At 45.4% G+C, this 16744-nt stretch overlaps 1 long non-coding RNA gene across 2 annotated transcripts in view; it reads right to left on the reverse strand.

The window, feature by feature from the left end:
• The window catches only part of LOC131279399 (uncharacterized), a 39615-nt gene extending 22871 nt beyond the window's left edge, over window positions 1-16744 (reverse strand). Inside the window, exons 1-3 of one of the 2 annotated variants that reach the window (XR_009186724.2) lie at window positions 16659-16744; window positions 13536-13602; window positions 12688-12790 (exon numbers count right to left, since the gene is read on the reverse strand). This is a non-coding gene — a long non-coding RNA (uncharacterized lncRNA). Of the gene's footprint in view, window positions 1-12687; window positions 12791-13535; window positions 13882-16658 lie in introns of those variants that run through there. The other variant, XR_009186723.2, reaches the window with a different exon arrangement.

Below are 16744 nucleotides of genomic sequence, written 5' to 3' on the forward strand. Positions count from 1 at the left end.
CTATGACCTCATTTTACAGATGATTAAACTGAGGCCCGAGGAGGGTGGAGTCATGTGACTCAGAAAGTGAGGGCAAAGAGGGATCAAGACTCTGCCTAACAATTTTCATTCCAGTGCTATTGTGACAGCCCACTTACGCTCCGAGTTTCTGAGGGTGCACTGTCAATGCTGGGTTAACACAGAGGAAGTAGTTACAATTTAAAGAGACAACAGGGAAGACAAGGGGAAACCTGGGAAACCTGAGTTATATGAACTCAGAAAGGAAGTGGCCAGTGCTCAGGTGCCGGCTTACTAAATGTGACCTTTGCTTTCAAGCCTGGCCTTCCTGGAGCAAAACGAGAACAGATGACAATTGTTGGCATTCAGGCAACTGGATGGTCTCAGCATATCTGGAGAAGCCGGCTAGTGGAGAGATGGGCTGCTGTTTGCTGGATCAGCCAGGGTAGTGGCATGGAGAATGCTGTTTGCAAACCCCTGACTGCTAAGGCCTGGCTGCACTGCTGCTTGGAACCTGCTACCCAACAGCCAAACATATCACAACAAGCAGAACCCCACAGAGGAAAAGAAGGCAAATCTTGATATTTCTAATCTGGTTCTAATTGAACAAAAAGCAACGTCCAGCCAGTCCTAGGGGAGTGCGTGCATGAAGGAGAAATTCAAAATGGCGGTGGGTAACCAACAGTGGTGTGGGAAAGCTGAGCAGGCCAGGTCAGCCTGCCCGGTGACTTAGCCACATGAACCTCTCCAGAGCAATACCTAATACTTCAATATCCTTTTGAGCTTTGTAGCTTTCAATAGGTCTCCATTGATCAAAACAAGTATTCCTTAAAACCTAAGAGTAATCAAAGTGTAACTCAAAGATTATTTTTTAACCAAGTAATATTGGCTGAGTCTTTATAGGAACTTGCAGTCTGTCCCCAGGAAGCTCCTTTCTCAAGAACAGTATCACTCACCATCAATCTATGTTACTCCAAGTGAGCTTTCTGGATATTGAGTATTCTTGATGGAGAGCATCCTTGTAACAACACAGCCTGTTGAGATCATCACACCATCGTGGGAACATGGGCGAGGGTCACTCAAGGAACTCTGCCCAGTGGTCCAGCAGAGGGAGAGCAAGGCAGACCAAAGCCAGTTCCAAGAGCCAACATCGCCTTACACGGGGCACCATGTGTCAGGGCAAGTCAGGTTGTATGAGGCAACCTGGCCTCGACAACCCCAAACAGGCTTGCAATCTAAATTATGCAAATACTGACCTGCATGACAGAAAGAAGGAGATTTTTATCTTCTATGGAAACAGGCAAACAGCCAATCACCTTACACTCTATGTTAGCAAGCTCACCGCACTAGTAGGTGGCTTAATTGGTATGTTGTGGCTGGCGTTCCTTAGTGTGCACAACCCACCATAACAAACCAGGCATTCCACCTGCGGCAGGGGACTGTGGGGGGCCCCAGGCATGAGTGGACAGCTGCAAAAGGTAGAAAGTACAGCGTCCACTTCTCTCACTCTAGAGGATTGCCACTGGATTTATTCCCTACAGTGGTATTCGTTTTTATTCAAAAAATTTTAAAAAACACAAATAAACAAAAATAAAATTAAAGCCTGCAGTACGGCAGCCAGTGGTACAGTGTGGTGCAGGCTTGTAACGTGAACAGCCAAGGGCTGTTTATGCCCTGACTTTTTCGTTCTATGTGTATTCGACAAATATTTACTGACAGTCATGGATACTCAGATCAAAAGGCGTGATTTTGTACCTCCCATGAGCTCACAGCCCAGTGAGAAGACGGACATATAAACAGACCGTTTCAACACAGTGTAGCACAGGTTATAATAAAAATTCATGCCTGGTAAGAGCTCAGAGATGTGAAACCCTGAGTCTGCCCCGGAGCAAGGGTGCCAGGGAGGGCAGCACGGAGGAGGAGAGTGGGAAGGGGTGTGGGGAGGGACGGAACCCGTAATGCGGGAAGGCGTTCCATGCAGCAGGGACTGCACATGCAGCAGCTCGAGGGGACTCAGGGCCTGGCATGTAGGGGAAACCAGGGTCCAGAGGTGTAGACTGGGGGCAGGAGCAGGTGCTTCAAAGCAGGTAGGGATGGGCCACCCAGGCAGCCACGGAAGGACTTGGAACAGCAGATGCAATACTCTGCCAAGTGGGCTGAAGGGATCGGAGGAAGCAACCTGGGAAGCAGAACACCCAGAGCGGAAACTATTCTGAGCAAGGGGACAGAAGGCTCTCATTCTGCCCTGAGCCTTCCTGACCAACAGAAAGAGAATGGTAACTGGAAATTTCTAGAAGCCATATTTAAAAAGTGAAAAAAAAAAAAAAAAAAACAGGCAAAATTCATCTTAATACTATATTTTATTTTACCCAATATATCCAAAATATGATCATTTCAACATATAATCAGTGTTTTTGAAAAATGGGGGATTTTTTTCATTCCCTTTTCCGCATAACTAAGTCTTCAGAATCTGGTGTGTATTTCATACTCAAAGTCAGACCAGCCACATTTTGAGTGTTGAGTTGCCACGTGTGGCCTGTGGTGGACTAAATTCTCTGAATGCCACACTTGCTTGTATTTCTTTTCCAAAGGTACATTGAAATGAAAGTTTCAACTGCCAAAGATGCACAGTACTTGAAGACTGAGTCCCTGTGAAAGTTGTCTTAAAATAAGCATGTACTCCATCATTCTCTTTCATTTCCAAAGCGTGATGGGGAGAAGGTGATGTGGGACAATTTGCAACTCTGTCTCTTGCAAAATGGTTCTCAACATTCTTAATGAACAACCTCCCGATAACAGTAATTAGCATCAGAAGGTGCTGGGTAAGTATTCACTAATGAGTGCCCTCCCAGGCAAGGCCTGTTTTGACCGACTGAAAGCAAAGAGTTTAAGTAACTTGCGTGGGGCCACAAAGGGAATTGGGTTGATATAACTTGTATCCCAGAAGGAAAACAGTTTAAATAACTCATGTCAGGCCACAAAGGGAGTTGAGGTCAGAAGCGCAACTAGAACACGGGAAACCTATAACAGAGTTTCCAGTACTTATGACCCCAGAAGAGGCACCACTTGTCCTTTTTAAAAAGCGTAAAGCAATCGGTGGGGCCCTCAGCATTCTCATGTGGTGTGTCACTCCGCCATACTGGCTCCCATCCCATGACCAATAGCTCCACTCCACCCAGGCTTTGGGTGAGGGTTTGGCTACATCCAAGGTCTGCTGGGTCCCTGATGATTTTGTACAACTTGTCCTTTGTGCAGATTTGGATCTGGCTTACAGAATTCCCATCAAAAACGCTCATTTAAGGTCCTTGGCTCCTTTCCAAAACTCCGTTTTGACAACAGCATGGTGGAGTTTGCAAGCACAAGAGGCTGCTCTGGCCCTGCATTCGTGCTGAGGAAATAGCATTTATGAGAGAGGCTCACTCACTCTGACTCGCCGTGTGCCAAGCACCAAACCAAATGCTTTGCATGGATTTAGCTCAATAAATCCTCTCTACAACCCCAGGAAATTGGCATCCTTTCTGTTATCTCCATCCTATCGACTGGAAAACCCAGGAGTTTAAGTAACTTGCTTTGGTAGTCCAGTTGATTCCAGAGCTGGAGCTTAAACCACTGAGCTCTACGACTTTCACTCGGTTGTGGTTAATTTGTTGTGTTAAATGGTTATAAGGAAAGTAGACCGTGGTCGGCAGAGTTCTGAGAGGAACCCATGGGTCGTGGGCATGCCTACTTAACCTCCTCCTCTCGACTGAAAGGAGAACCTGTGGCTATGGTGACTTATCACTCCCCTGATTACAAACTGGTTGACTTGAGAGGTGGTCCAAAGGGAGATGATCTGACTGCACCTGACCTAATGAGATGCGCCCTTAAGATGACCACGTCTTATCCAAATGGAGGGATTGGAAGCTTGAGAGAACTACAGAGGGGTCATGTGGCAGAGGTACAGGCAGCCTCTGCAGGCTAAGAGTGGTTGAAATGGGAAAATTTAGGTTGTTTATATGCTCCCACAATTTAAAAGAAGAAAGAGCAACTAAAGAGGCAATGACAAGTAAATGCAATACTTGATTTTGGATGGGATCTAACAAGGCAGGAGAGAAGACCCAAAAGGATGCTATTAGAACATAGGAAAAACTGGATTATAGACTGCAAGCTTTACATCATCGTTAAATTTCTTGAACTTGATGATGGCTCTTACCGAGGTTACATAAGTAATTATCCTTGTTTTTAAAAAATGTACACGGCAGTATTCAGTGTTCAAGGAGCATGATGTATACAACCTGCACTAGAGTGCTCAGAAAATGGATTAATTAGATAGATAGATAGATAGATGATAGATAGATGATAGATAGATAGATGGATAGAAAGACATGACAAATATGGCAGAATGTTCAATTTGGTAGATCTGGGTATCTGGGGAGATAGGGTTATTTTAGAGTTTTCTGTTTGGGGTTTGTATTATTTTTGTAACTCTCCTATACATAAGACAGTATTTCAAAATAAAAAAGTTACAAAGAAAAGGCTGCATACATACACTGTTAAGAAACTCAAAAATAATGAGAACGAGGATGATAGTGAGGTGATAATAATGATTGCTATTATTTGTGTACCAGGATTTATGCCAGCAGCAAAAAACTTTATGTGGATGATAATCTTGGGGGAAGGCTGTCAAGCTCCAGAAAGGAACACAGCCCAGTGGACAACTTGATTTCAGCCTTGTGAGACCCTGAGCAGAGGACCTAAACTAACTTCTTGACCTACAGAAACTCTGAAATAATAAATACATGTTGGTTTAAGCCATTAAGTTTGTGGTAATTTGTTCACAGCAAAAAAAAATTAATACTCACAGGTTCTTATCTGCAGATTGAATGTATTTCTGATTGTCTATTGTATTAGTGAGCCAAAGGGGTGCTGATACAAAGTACCAGAAATCTGTTGGCATTTATAAAGGGTATTTATTTGGGGTAGAAGCTTACAGTCTCAAGTCCATAAAGAGTAAGTTACTTCCCTCACCAAAGTCTGTTGCCATGTGTTGGAGCAAGATGTATGTAACTGATTTATCAGAAATTGACTTTTCTGTTCAGCTCCCTGGTATGGTCCGTAGATACTGGATGAATTGATACTCAAATGGGCATGTAGTTGCTGTAAGCGCACCTATCCAGTGTTTGGGTTTCCCTGCTGTCAGATGATGGCAGCTGGACTAAGGGACAGCTTGGGATTGGCACCAGAGCAGGTGCCTTGGCAGAGCCAGAGTTCTCCCCTGACACCCACCCAGGACATGACTGCAACCTTCACCCTCGACTATTTCAAGTATCACAGCGCTGATGGGCATCTTAGGGGCACGAGGAGCCCTTGTAGCTGACGCTGGGCTCTGCTTAAGGCTGGAGTGTAATGGGCAGGGGCTGGTGGAAGAGACAAAAGCAAGGTCTAAGGCAGCAGGGACAAGATCAGTGCGGCCACCAGGACACCACACAGCCCTTTAGAAGTTTAGCACCTGCAAATGTTGGTGAATTTTTCTGGGTTATTGGCCTCAAGGTATACAAGTATGCGGCAGAACCCCAACCTCCTCCCCATCTCTCTCCCAGCTGTCTTCGTTTCCCGACTGCTATGACAACATCACCTAACGGGTTGGCTTAACCACAAGAATCTATGGCTCCTGTTTTCAGAGGCTGGAAGGCTTACTTCCTCCTGGGTTCACGTAGGTCCGGCTGCTGGCATCCTTGGCTTTCCTATGACATGACCATGTCCTCTCCTTTCTTTTCCAGGCTACATTCGCTTCTGGCTCCTGGGATCCACATGGCCTCTCTTCATAAAGCTTACAGTAACCGGACTGAGGTCCAACCTCATTCAATTGGTCAAACCTAAACTTAAAGTAACATCTTTAACAAGTCCTATGTACAACACGTTTACACCCACAGGAATGGGTTAAGATTCAGAACATCTAATTCCGCCTACCGTACCAGGCTTCTTGGAAATACCATAAATACGGGATACACCCATATATACATCATCTTAATTATTTTCATTCACAGAAACACTATAAACACAGCACTCTAAATATTTTCTTAGACTCCGAGCCAGGGTTCCAGCAGGAAGAGAATTCACCCCAGATGGTTCCAGCACAGAGACGTTAAGGAAAGGACTCTTCCCTGGGTAGCAAAGCCTAAGGGGAAAGCCAGCGAGTTGAGGTTCCCAGGCTCTGGCAGCAGCAGAAAGCCATCACCACACCTTGGACAGAAGAGACGAAGAACAAAAGGACCTGGGCCCAGGGAGGACCAGGTGGGGGAGTGCCTGCCCAGCAAGGCTGCAGGGAGCAGGAGGGGAGCAGGGGGTCTGCCCCCCACCTCCCACAGGTGCCTCCCAGGCATCCAGGTTCAGGGAGCAGGAAAGGAGCAGGGGGTCTGCCCCCCACCTCCCACAGGTGCCTCCCAGGTACAGGGAACAGGAGAGGAGCAGGGGGTCTGCCCACACCTCCCACAGGTGCCTCCCAGGCTTCCAGGTGCAGGGAACAGCACGAAGCTTGGGGCAGCAGTGGTCCCCAGCATCTGCTGCCTGCCCCCTCCACTCAGATTCCCTCCTGCAACCGCGACCCCACGTCAGGCCTCCCCAGGTCTGCAGAGCTGCAGAGCTGCAGGCTTCCTGAGGAACTCAGGTCCATGCACCCACTGGGTTCCACGTCCGGCGGCCCTCCAGGAGTCGGTGGGAAGTCGGATGGGAAGCAATGTGCTTGGGTTTCAACCCTGGTGACACCTGCTTTCCTTCGCTTCCACATTACGGTGCTGGCCAGCAGGGCCCCAGCTGGCCCCACACAGGCCAGCCTGCCGTCTTGGCCCTGCAACCTACTTCGCCCCTTCCAGTGCATCTTGCCCTATGCTTGACTATAGACCAGGCTAGCTATGGACCAGCCCCTGCAGGCTCCTCTCAGGCAGTCAGGTAAAGTGTACTTAAACTGTGCAGAACAGTAACATTTTATGTGGCTCATCTTTAAACAATCTTGTGACTTGGCCAGAACCAAGACTTTAATGTGTAAAATCGATTGCCTGATGATTTCAATCATTTGTGGTACCATGCCATAATATGCCCAAGGCATGTCAGTGCTCTTGACTAATCCACATTGAGTTATTCTGTTATTGGGGGAAAAAAAGTTCATGTGGATGCATTAGTAAAATGTTATTACTGAGAGTCAAAGCAGTTGCTTTTGTTTATTATACAGAGAAAGAGAAAGAGCTTAGCTAAGTTCAGTTTTCTTATTTCAAAGCAGAGCATGAAATAATGCAGAATTAAAACTATCATCAGAAAAGTTTTGCTGTGCTTCTAGTAAACTGAGAAGATAAGCAGCTTAAAGATAAGCAGGGCCTCAGACCTGGGTGCCAGCGTTGAAGGGACTGTATCTTCCATCAAGCAAGAGGTGCCCCACCAGGCCAAGGACTCAGCTGAGCCACGTGGAGTTCTTCTCATCCATGTAGCCACGGGAGATCTTTAACTGAGACAGAGCTGTGGGTTCACAGTGCAAAATACAGACCGCTTCCACTTATGTGGTCTCAAAGGCACAGAAACTCACGAGGAAAGAACTGAGGATGAATGCCCTGTGTGATTAGTTAGTTTGTTTGTTTTTCATAAGAATTTATTTGGGAAATGGAGGAAAGAGCAGAGCTTGCTGAGAAATGGGACAGAAAGATGGAAATACACACCGAGACTTGGTGCAGGCTTCTCTAGGCAGAGAGAGACTGTCCTGCGTGTTTTTGTTTGAAAATTCCCATAACTAGAGTTGCCCCCTTCCCCGCTTTCCCACTTCTCCTCCGTGCCCAGCCCTCCAGCAGTCCCCTCTCCGTGAGCCTGTGGTCCTTACGTGAGAGGCCACAGCTGGGGCATCCTGGCAGCAAAGGCCTGGCCCCCAGCGGCTCATGCGGTCATGGCCAGTCATGCGCAGCAGCTGGGCTCCCACCCATCCTGTGACGGGCAGGGCACGTGCAGCGTTTCATCAACAGCTGCTTTCCAAAAATATTTTTTAGGCTACAGATATGTGTTTACTTGCTCCCCTGTATTAGTTCAATTTTAGTAGGAACATTTTAAAAAGTCACTAAAACTTCAAGTCCAAATTGGCACTTGAGAGCACTGACATACGCCAGGAAAATCTGGTACTTTCTGGCAGCTGTGTCCTGGCTGAAGGAACTCTCCATGAAAATGCAAATAAGTCAGTAGTAATTTGCAAGACTCTGAAGGAGCTGGATCACAAAACACACTCCTTTCATTTATAAACTGCTGAAGTTCCCCCTCGATCCCAAAACTGCCTCCCTCTGACTTCTGTTCAAAATCGTGGATTAGTAGAACCGTGAGTTTCTACACACACCCTTGAGCAGCCCTCCCAAAGCTGTCTGCTGGGGAGCAGATGTGGCTCAAGCAGTTGAGCACTTGCTTCCCACAAGGGAGGTCTCGGATTCAGTCCCCAGTGCCTCCTAAAAACAAAACAAAACAAGCAAACAAAGGAAAGAAGCCAACTCAGGGTTGGTTCAGTGGTTGAGTGCTGGCTTCCCACACATAAGGTCTTGGGTTCAATCCCTGACCCCAGTATCTCAAAAAAAAAAAAATGTGTTTGCTTCATTTTCAAGCCTGCCAATTTCAAAGTGGACAGAATTTTCCTCTAAGTGGATGCTGGACTGTGAAGTATTTTAGTAAAGAAAAAACTATGACCCAGATTCATAGTGAATTTAATGGATAATGATGTTCAGGGGATGTGTTTCATGGACAGAGTTTTGGGTGGAGATAATGGAGAACTTTCAGGTATTTAGGATGGTCAAGGAAAGCAGTGGACATTTGTTACTAAAAGTTTGACCTTGACTTTTACTTGCATGCCGTCCCTAGAACATTTGATGCTTAAAGGGAAGTAAAATAGAATATTCTAGATTGATCTATGTGATATCTTGAAGACAGGACACAGATTCTTACTAGAAGAAATGTTAACAGCTGAGAGGTCCTATTTTCCCTGCCAGCATTTCTCTTTTAAAGGCATGAACTTTGGAGTCCACTCCAGATTCAAATCCCAGCCCACTGCTGACTAGATGGGCAGTTTGGACTAGTTACTTACATTCTTTTTGTCTCGATCTCCTCACTTGCAAAATCGAGATAATGTAGATGTCTTTCAGGATGAACTTGAAATTTGGAAATAACATAAGTAAAGTGGCTGGCAAATAATATGCACTCAGCTAATTTTATTGAACTGTTTAAATTAATATCTATGTCAGGCCTGATGCTGTGACTGGCACTTTCCAATCCATCATGTAGTGAGACTATTTTTCAAAGTATGAGATGATCTGTCTGCACCAAGAAAACTATGAGACAATTAAAAATGCTGTTAACTAATAATTTATAGGTGTTACAGTTGTTTGTTTTACTGTTTTGTTTTCATTAAGATGATGCCAAATAACCACTGTTAATGAATTTGTTTCACTGAGTTGATTATGATGCACAATTGTTTGGAGCATGTAGACCCAGTAGTGGTAATGTCATGATTCCATGTTACACTTCTACCCTGATTTTTTTTGTCTAATCACAGCTGTAAAGGTGAATTCTGTCCTGGGCATCCCAGAAGGCCTCTATGAACGAGAAGGCTTCTGTTTATTTTTCAGTTAATCAAATGAGACAAACAAACATTTCTGAAGGTTTGCTGGGGTAGGACTACCACAATTTAGATTTTGTCCCCTGACTTATATTTTTCAGTCCCCACATCCTTATTGTTTCCAGACTATCTTCTGGGCTTGGGTTCACCCACATATCTGGACCAGATCATGTCTTAAGCCTGCTGCCTCCTGAGAAGTTTGCTTGCACTGAAGAGCCCACCCATGGTAGGAGAAAGCTGTGGAGAGAAGGAAGCGACCTACGACACGCGAGGCAGCCCCCAGGCCTCCATGCAGTGGTCCAGTCTCCTCAGGCTTTCCTTCCCCTCCTTTCCAGAGAGTTCCGCTCCTCTCACCGGGCTACTTGGTACTTGCTGACAGGGTTTAGTCACTCTCAAGGATATTTTTATTTTAAGGGCACGCAGATATAAATACTAATGTTGGGATTTCAGGCACCTTAGGAGTCTAATGAGGAAGATACTTGTTGGAAAGAGGATTCTGCCCAGAGTCTTTGAAATCACTCTATGTACCATTAGCTTCTTGGAAAGAAAGCCCAACAGATACCCCACTTATCACAAACTCCTCCTTTTCTCTTCTCTTTGGCACTGATTTGTCCACAAAGATCAGTGAATGTTATCTACTAATTGCCTTCTATCAGAACTTCCTGGGACAGGTAACCCTCATCATCTGTCAGTATTGCCACAGTAGCCTCCTAACTGAGCCAGCTTCTCTAAACACAGCATAGCCATACTCTTCTCTTAAAGGCCTTCCGTGGCTCACATTGCCTTTACCATGCAGTCCAGACTTCTCAGTGGAAGAAATAAGGCCCTCTGAGGCTTGGCTTCTGCCTGTCTCTGCAAATCTACTTCCCTCCATCATCTGCCCCAGACCCTAACCTCCAGGTGTGGAAAACTGGCACTTCCTAGATGCACTGTTGTCTGGCCTGTTCTGCTGCATATGTTGCCTTTTAAGTTTGGAACACCCTAACCCCCTCTTTGCCCTTCACCCATCCAGGTCCTTGCAGCTTTTGAGAATTAAATCCAGCCGACCCACCCACCTGAAGAAAGCTTATGAGACACTCCTTCCCCACAGTTCCCCAAGTCTTGCATTAATTGGCCTTTTTCAATGCTCCCACCATTCCCTGCACATATTTCTACCATAGCCTTTATGATAGTTCCTTTACCAATATGAGATTTTCTAACAAGGCAATGTATTCCATGAGGACAAAAACAAGACCTTTTATCTTTATCTGAGGTCTAGCATAATATTTGCACGTAAAATACATTGGTTGAATGAAAGACAGGAGGGAGGGAGGAAAAGATGAAGGGGAGAATGGAGGAGCCTAGGGATAACAGGAGAAATGGTGGATGGCATAGGGAAAAGATTCTATTTGGTATCTGAGCCTACAGTTAATACATTTCTACTGTCCCTAAGAATGGGCTTTAGAGTCATTCTTTATTCATATATGTCAGACTCAATATCTGAGACATGTCTAATTCTCTATCCTATCCAGGTACAAATCAAGAAAGGAAAAGCTGTTACTTCAATTGGTCAAATTTAACAAAGAAATTAGTCACAGATCCTGGAATGGAACACCGAAAAACTTATTCTTATTTTAGAACAGCTTGCTCTTAAGGTTGGAAGCTTTGACAAATGAGCTTGGCTTCCTCAAATGAGAGGAGACCAAGTGCTTCCAGTTTCCCCAAGACAAGCGTGACTACGTTCAGACTATATTTAGAAAAGAAAGGGAAAATGATGACTTGTGCCTTAAGATTAAGGACTCCTTTCTACAAACTGATGCTATTTTGAGTATCAGGCCACACCTGAGAAAATCCTTGGCAATGTCCCTATCTACCCAGGAAAACAGTCTTCTAATGGGCTCCTGAATTACAACTTGTATATAGAGATGTGACAGAGGCAGGAATGATATCCTCTTAAGGATTAGTCCTAAACAGTTCAGTTAAATGATGGTGCAAAGGTGAGTGGATGTAGCTCAGTGGTTTGACCACCTGTTTCCCATGTACAACCTAAAAACAGTTAAAAAAAAAAAAATCATGGTGCAAAAATATATCCCTCTGTCCAGAGAGTGGGGGAAAAGACCTATGTACTCTGCTTTCTTGTTTCAATTAATAACAAGGTCTTGCCTGTCTATTGTATGATGCCCTTTATATGGAATGCCCAGAAGAGAAAACTCTTATAGCTAGAAAGTTGATTTGTGGTTTCCAGGGGCTTGGGGTGTGGTGGGTGAGGAGTGACTGCTTAATGTATGGGGGTTCCTTCTGGGGTGATGAGAAAGTCCTGGAACTAATCAGTGGAGATGGTTGCAAATACTTTGAAATGATTGAAATGGTAAATTTCCTGTTATGTGTATTTTACCGCAATTAAAAAAAAAATAGAAAAACAAGACCTTGCATTTAGAATTCCAGAATAAATGCAGAGACACAGCGGAAAAAGTATGTGCTGACTCTTCTATTACACAGACAGCACCTCTGGGCTCTCAGCAAGGTTGGCTTAGCAACCTGCATGGATGAAACACTTCTGGGGCCAAGAAGGACGTTCTTTCTCCCTCCTCTGCCCTTGGGCCAAGAGCCATCTAAGGGCACTAAGCAAAGTATTGCTGCTGATAGGAACTGAAACCTACGAGCAATGAGGAGGGAGGACCTGTGCGCATTGATGCCACCTTTTCCTGCAATGAGGGCATCCCATGAAAAGAGCAATAAAATATATTGTCCAAATCTGAATTTTACCCCAAGTGCTGATCAGGCAAGGTCCTGGCCTACCCGTCTCTCCTTGACTGTGACTCAGCTCCTGGCACCTCTATTTCTGTCCCCTTTCTGAGGTCCATGTGGCAGCATCCCATCCCCAGGCATCGCTCAACTCCCCATTAGCATGGAAGGAGGGAATGTGCGGTTCAAGGCGTCACCTTCTCAAGACCAAGGTGTGAGCAGGACCTTTCACGTCTGAGCCTCCCATGAAGGAAAAGGTTCAGGAGAATTTGAGGTATCACCGGGAGAGGGTTTCAAGGCACGCTTTTCTTCCTCCCAGTCCCTCATCTCCCACGGCACAAGGAACCACGACATACCATGGGGGACGGCTGTGTTCCAAAGACTGCCCCTTCCATTGCTTGAAGCCAGGATTTGCACCATCAGCTTTCACCCAAAGGATTTTCACATGTCCCCCAAACACTGGAATGGAATGGGGGAAAAAATCTGTTAAATGTATGTGACTCTAAAGGAAAACGTAACATAAAATTGATGTTGGAGCATCAGTGGCTCTCATGGCCTTCAGCAAAGCAACCCCACAGCACTCGGTCTGAGCAGAGCACGCTGTACTCATAGAAACACATGATTCCTGAGATGATGGACGAGGCTCCCCGGCGCATGGAAGGAAATGCACTCCAGCAAATGAGTAATGACTGGAAAGTCAGATTGATTAATACCGCTGGGCGCAGAGCAAGCGTCACAGTTCCCCGGGGCTGCTGTGACAAAGAACCACAAACTGGGTGGCTTAATACAACAGAACCTTATTTTCTCACACTCCTGGAGGTTGGAAGTGCAAAGTCGAGGCGCTGGCAGACCGTGCTTCCTTGGAAGTCCGTAAAGGCTCTGCCTCTTCCAGCTTTCAGGGGTTTGTGGGAAATCCTCGGCATTCTCAGCCATCACGTGGTTTCTCCTCTCTGCCTCCCTGTCTCTGTCCAAATTTCCCCTTCTTATCAGAGCACCAGTTATATTCCTTTTAGGGCCCACTCTACTCTGCCGTGAGCTCATTTTCACTTGCCTAATTCTATCTGTTTCCAAATAAGATCATGTTCTGAGTTCCTGGTGATTAAGAGTATAACATGTCTCTTTGGAGGACACAATTGAATCCATAGCAGCATGTAATTAATAAATGATAGGAAGTATTATTGTATTTATTGTAATTATCACTAACCTTGAAGATTCCTTTAGGAGCGATCAAGAAGCACTCTTCTGAGTTGTCTGGCGTTCGGAGTCTTTGTCTAGACGGTGACAGCAAATTCACAATTTACCTCTCGGACTCGAGGCTTACTAGTTGCATATCATTAAAGAAAATCTTCCTTGTTTGGTAGAATCTTAGGACAGGATGGGATTCTGTGAAGGCTATTACTTGGACTTCGAAGTCATGGCCTCCTTTGGAAATCGAGCCTACAGATTCTGGTTCGTGGACTTGTCTTTTTGTCAGGTCATGCTCTATCTGCAGACGCTTGGGGGAGGGGGGTTGTTGTGGGGAGGGGCGAGCAGTTCTGCTCACATGTTCAGCGTTGAGCCTCCCTAATTCTCAGGACCTATACTGAGCTCCCAGGCCTCCAGCCTCCATGCCTTCCACTTGTTCGCTATAATTTGAAAATTTTCCAGGCAAGGCAGGAGACAGGGCTGTAACAGCCCTTGGCTTTAAATATATCTTCAGGCTCTTATGCCTGTCTGTTTGAAAATATTTCACCCTTGCTTCTTGGCTGTTTCCATCAAGGTCATATTTTTCAGAGAGGGAATGTCCAGAGAGAGACAGCCTGTACTTTGAGGCATGTTTGTGTGTGTGCAAGTAGGAGCTCCACTAGGTCTTAGCACATCGAAATGTGAAATACATGCCTCTCCCCTCCAACTGTGGGTCCTCCTGATGCAGGTCTAGGTGAGTGTGGTCCCCCAGCAGGCTGAACCAGCAGCACGGTGGGACCTCGGAGCCTTCCACTGGGGTCGGAGCTAGGGATCCCGGATAGAGGAATGCACTCCACAGTGCTATGCATTCTCAGCGGTCATGAGATGTGGGAAAAACCACACAGCTTTGTGTGTCCTTAGGTACTATTTCCATGGCTCCATGAGCAGTTTCAATGGGAAACTGAATTTTTTCTCCCTCTGCATTATTAAAACTCACAGGTCACTTTGGACCTTCTCTTGATTACGGGCGTCTACCAGGGTGCCCTGCTCTGCCGTCATCCTCAATCATCACTCCTAAACTCCCACGCTGGGTGGCACCTTGAAGCTCACTTCCTTGACCCTCCTGCCTGCCTATATAACCTGCATGAATTCACAAAAAACTGAAAAGGGTCAGAAAATATCAGATGGTAACAGAAAGAATTAAAACCTCCAGAAAATTCGTGTAATGCACCCCCGTTTTCATTGCATTTAATTGCAGTAACATCCTCAGTTAATAACATATTTTTTATTATTTGGATCTACATGATAATATGAATAAACACTATTGCCAGGTTTTTAAGAATTTTTCAAGTTACCTGTTGATTTTCTTAGATACTTCCAGATTGCTAATCATTTTTCCTGACTGTCTATAATCATTTCATATATTTTGCCAAGAAGCAAAACAAGACAAAACCAAAAATAGAGGTACTGACAAATATTCAGGGCAAAGGAGCCACAGATATGTGAGAGCTTAGCTTTCAGAGGTTAATAAAACCAAGTGGGTACACATTCCTGAAACCTGGTATGGCTGTCACATTTTCCCCTTGTACAAAAAATCCAGTGGGCATATCATTTAAAGAAACAATCTTTTAATTCTCATGCCCAACTAGGAAAGAGAAACACACAACTGGAACAGAAAATCATTCTGGCACAGGAAGTCCGCCATGCATGTTTATGTAACGCGGGGCCTTGGATTCTTCTCATCACACTATGATACGAGAAAGCAACGTGCTGTGGGCTGCAGCAAACAGAACCTAATTTTCTGCAATAAGCCTGTGTGTTGCTGAACCAGAGGCTTTTGCAAAATAAGAAGCGAACACAGCCTTCATTACGAGGGGTGTCCTGAAGTCAACACAGCAACGTCACTCACCAGTTCAAGCAGCATATTTTTTTTATGAGATTTGAGGGGAGAGGGGAGTGCTCTCAGAGCTGGCTCTCCAAAGACCCATGCGAAAGAAACCTGTTTATCCTTGTCAGCTGGAATTACCTAAACATATCTGACCAAAGATATTCCCTTTTATTTTTCCAAAACTCCTGTTACAGCCTCTGAAACTAGAGTTCTAGAATACACACTGAGGAACTTGCTGCATCATAGGCCAAGGAAGACCCACCCTGCCTTGTCCTCTCGAAACCTTGACATATTGAAGTTCTCATCAAGCAAGAAGCCCGCAAGCCCTGAATTGCCCTGTTTTTATTTTATTTTTGTTTTTCAAAAGGAAAGCATAAAACATTTGAAGTTTGTTTTTATAGAGCATGACTAGGGCACTTAGAAATTTAAAGACACACACACACATGTGCTTTGGTTTGCATAAAATAGAGCCTGGCAGATGCGAACGTTATATTAGACATTAGCCACTTGGGCAGCTGCTCAGTTCTGCTTGGAAGCAGGTGCCCGCAATGGCATGTGGCACATTTTCCTGCTGAGTGCCACATGTGAGCAAGAAGAACTGACGCCACACATTACAGTTCTCCAGAAATTCTGGAGATGCCTGCCTGGTTGCCACTGACTTTCCAGAATTCCCAAGTACAGTGGTCATTTCAACTGACTTCCTGAGTTCCATTCCACCCCTGCATGATTAGTTTAATCCAGGCACTAATGCCCATTCTTCCCATCGTTCATTGGGTTAGAAGGGGGCATAGGATCCCATTCTATCCAAGAGGATTGGGAAAGAGTGCCCTGGGGGATGTTTCTGGGTGAGGTTTATGTTTTAGTTTGGGTACACTGGAAAAGAACTCAGAGGCAGAGATTTGTGTGGAGTTAGTGTGTCATTAAGTGGGATCTCGGGAACAACCATAAGAAAGTGAGAGAAGCAAGACTGAGTAGAGAGTGAAGCTGAGCTGTAATGCCATCCCAACAAAGATGTCAACTGATCCAAGGCTAGACCCTTCAGAGGAGGTCACAGTTGAAGCAAGGGAGTAGGGCTGCTCCTCTGGAGGGCGCATCACCTGGGTTTTGTGACTTTCTTTGCCTGAGGGCAATGCCTTGGAGGGACTTAGCTGTGAGCCAATAGCTGCCAACATTCCCAGTGCTGGGAAAAGGAGGACCTCAGGCCTTAAGCGGGTTTCTAGTAGGTGTCCCACAGATCCCTAATAATATACCCTTGCACTGCTTGGGTTCACTTACTCTGTGCAGGCAGTTTAGTCCATCGGGGAGTGGCTCCTCCAGTATTTTGGTTGGTCTTTTTCCTGGGGAACAAAAACAAAGAAAAC

Source organism: Dasypus novemcinctus, chromosome 8 (genome assembly GCF_030445035.2).
Source record: "Dasypus novemcinctus isolate mDasNov1 chromosome 8, mDasNov1.1.hap2, whole genome shotgun sequence".
NCBI lineage: Eukaryota > Metazoa > Chordata > Mammalia > Cingulata > Dasypodidae > Dasypus > Dasypus novemcinctus.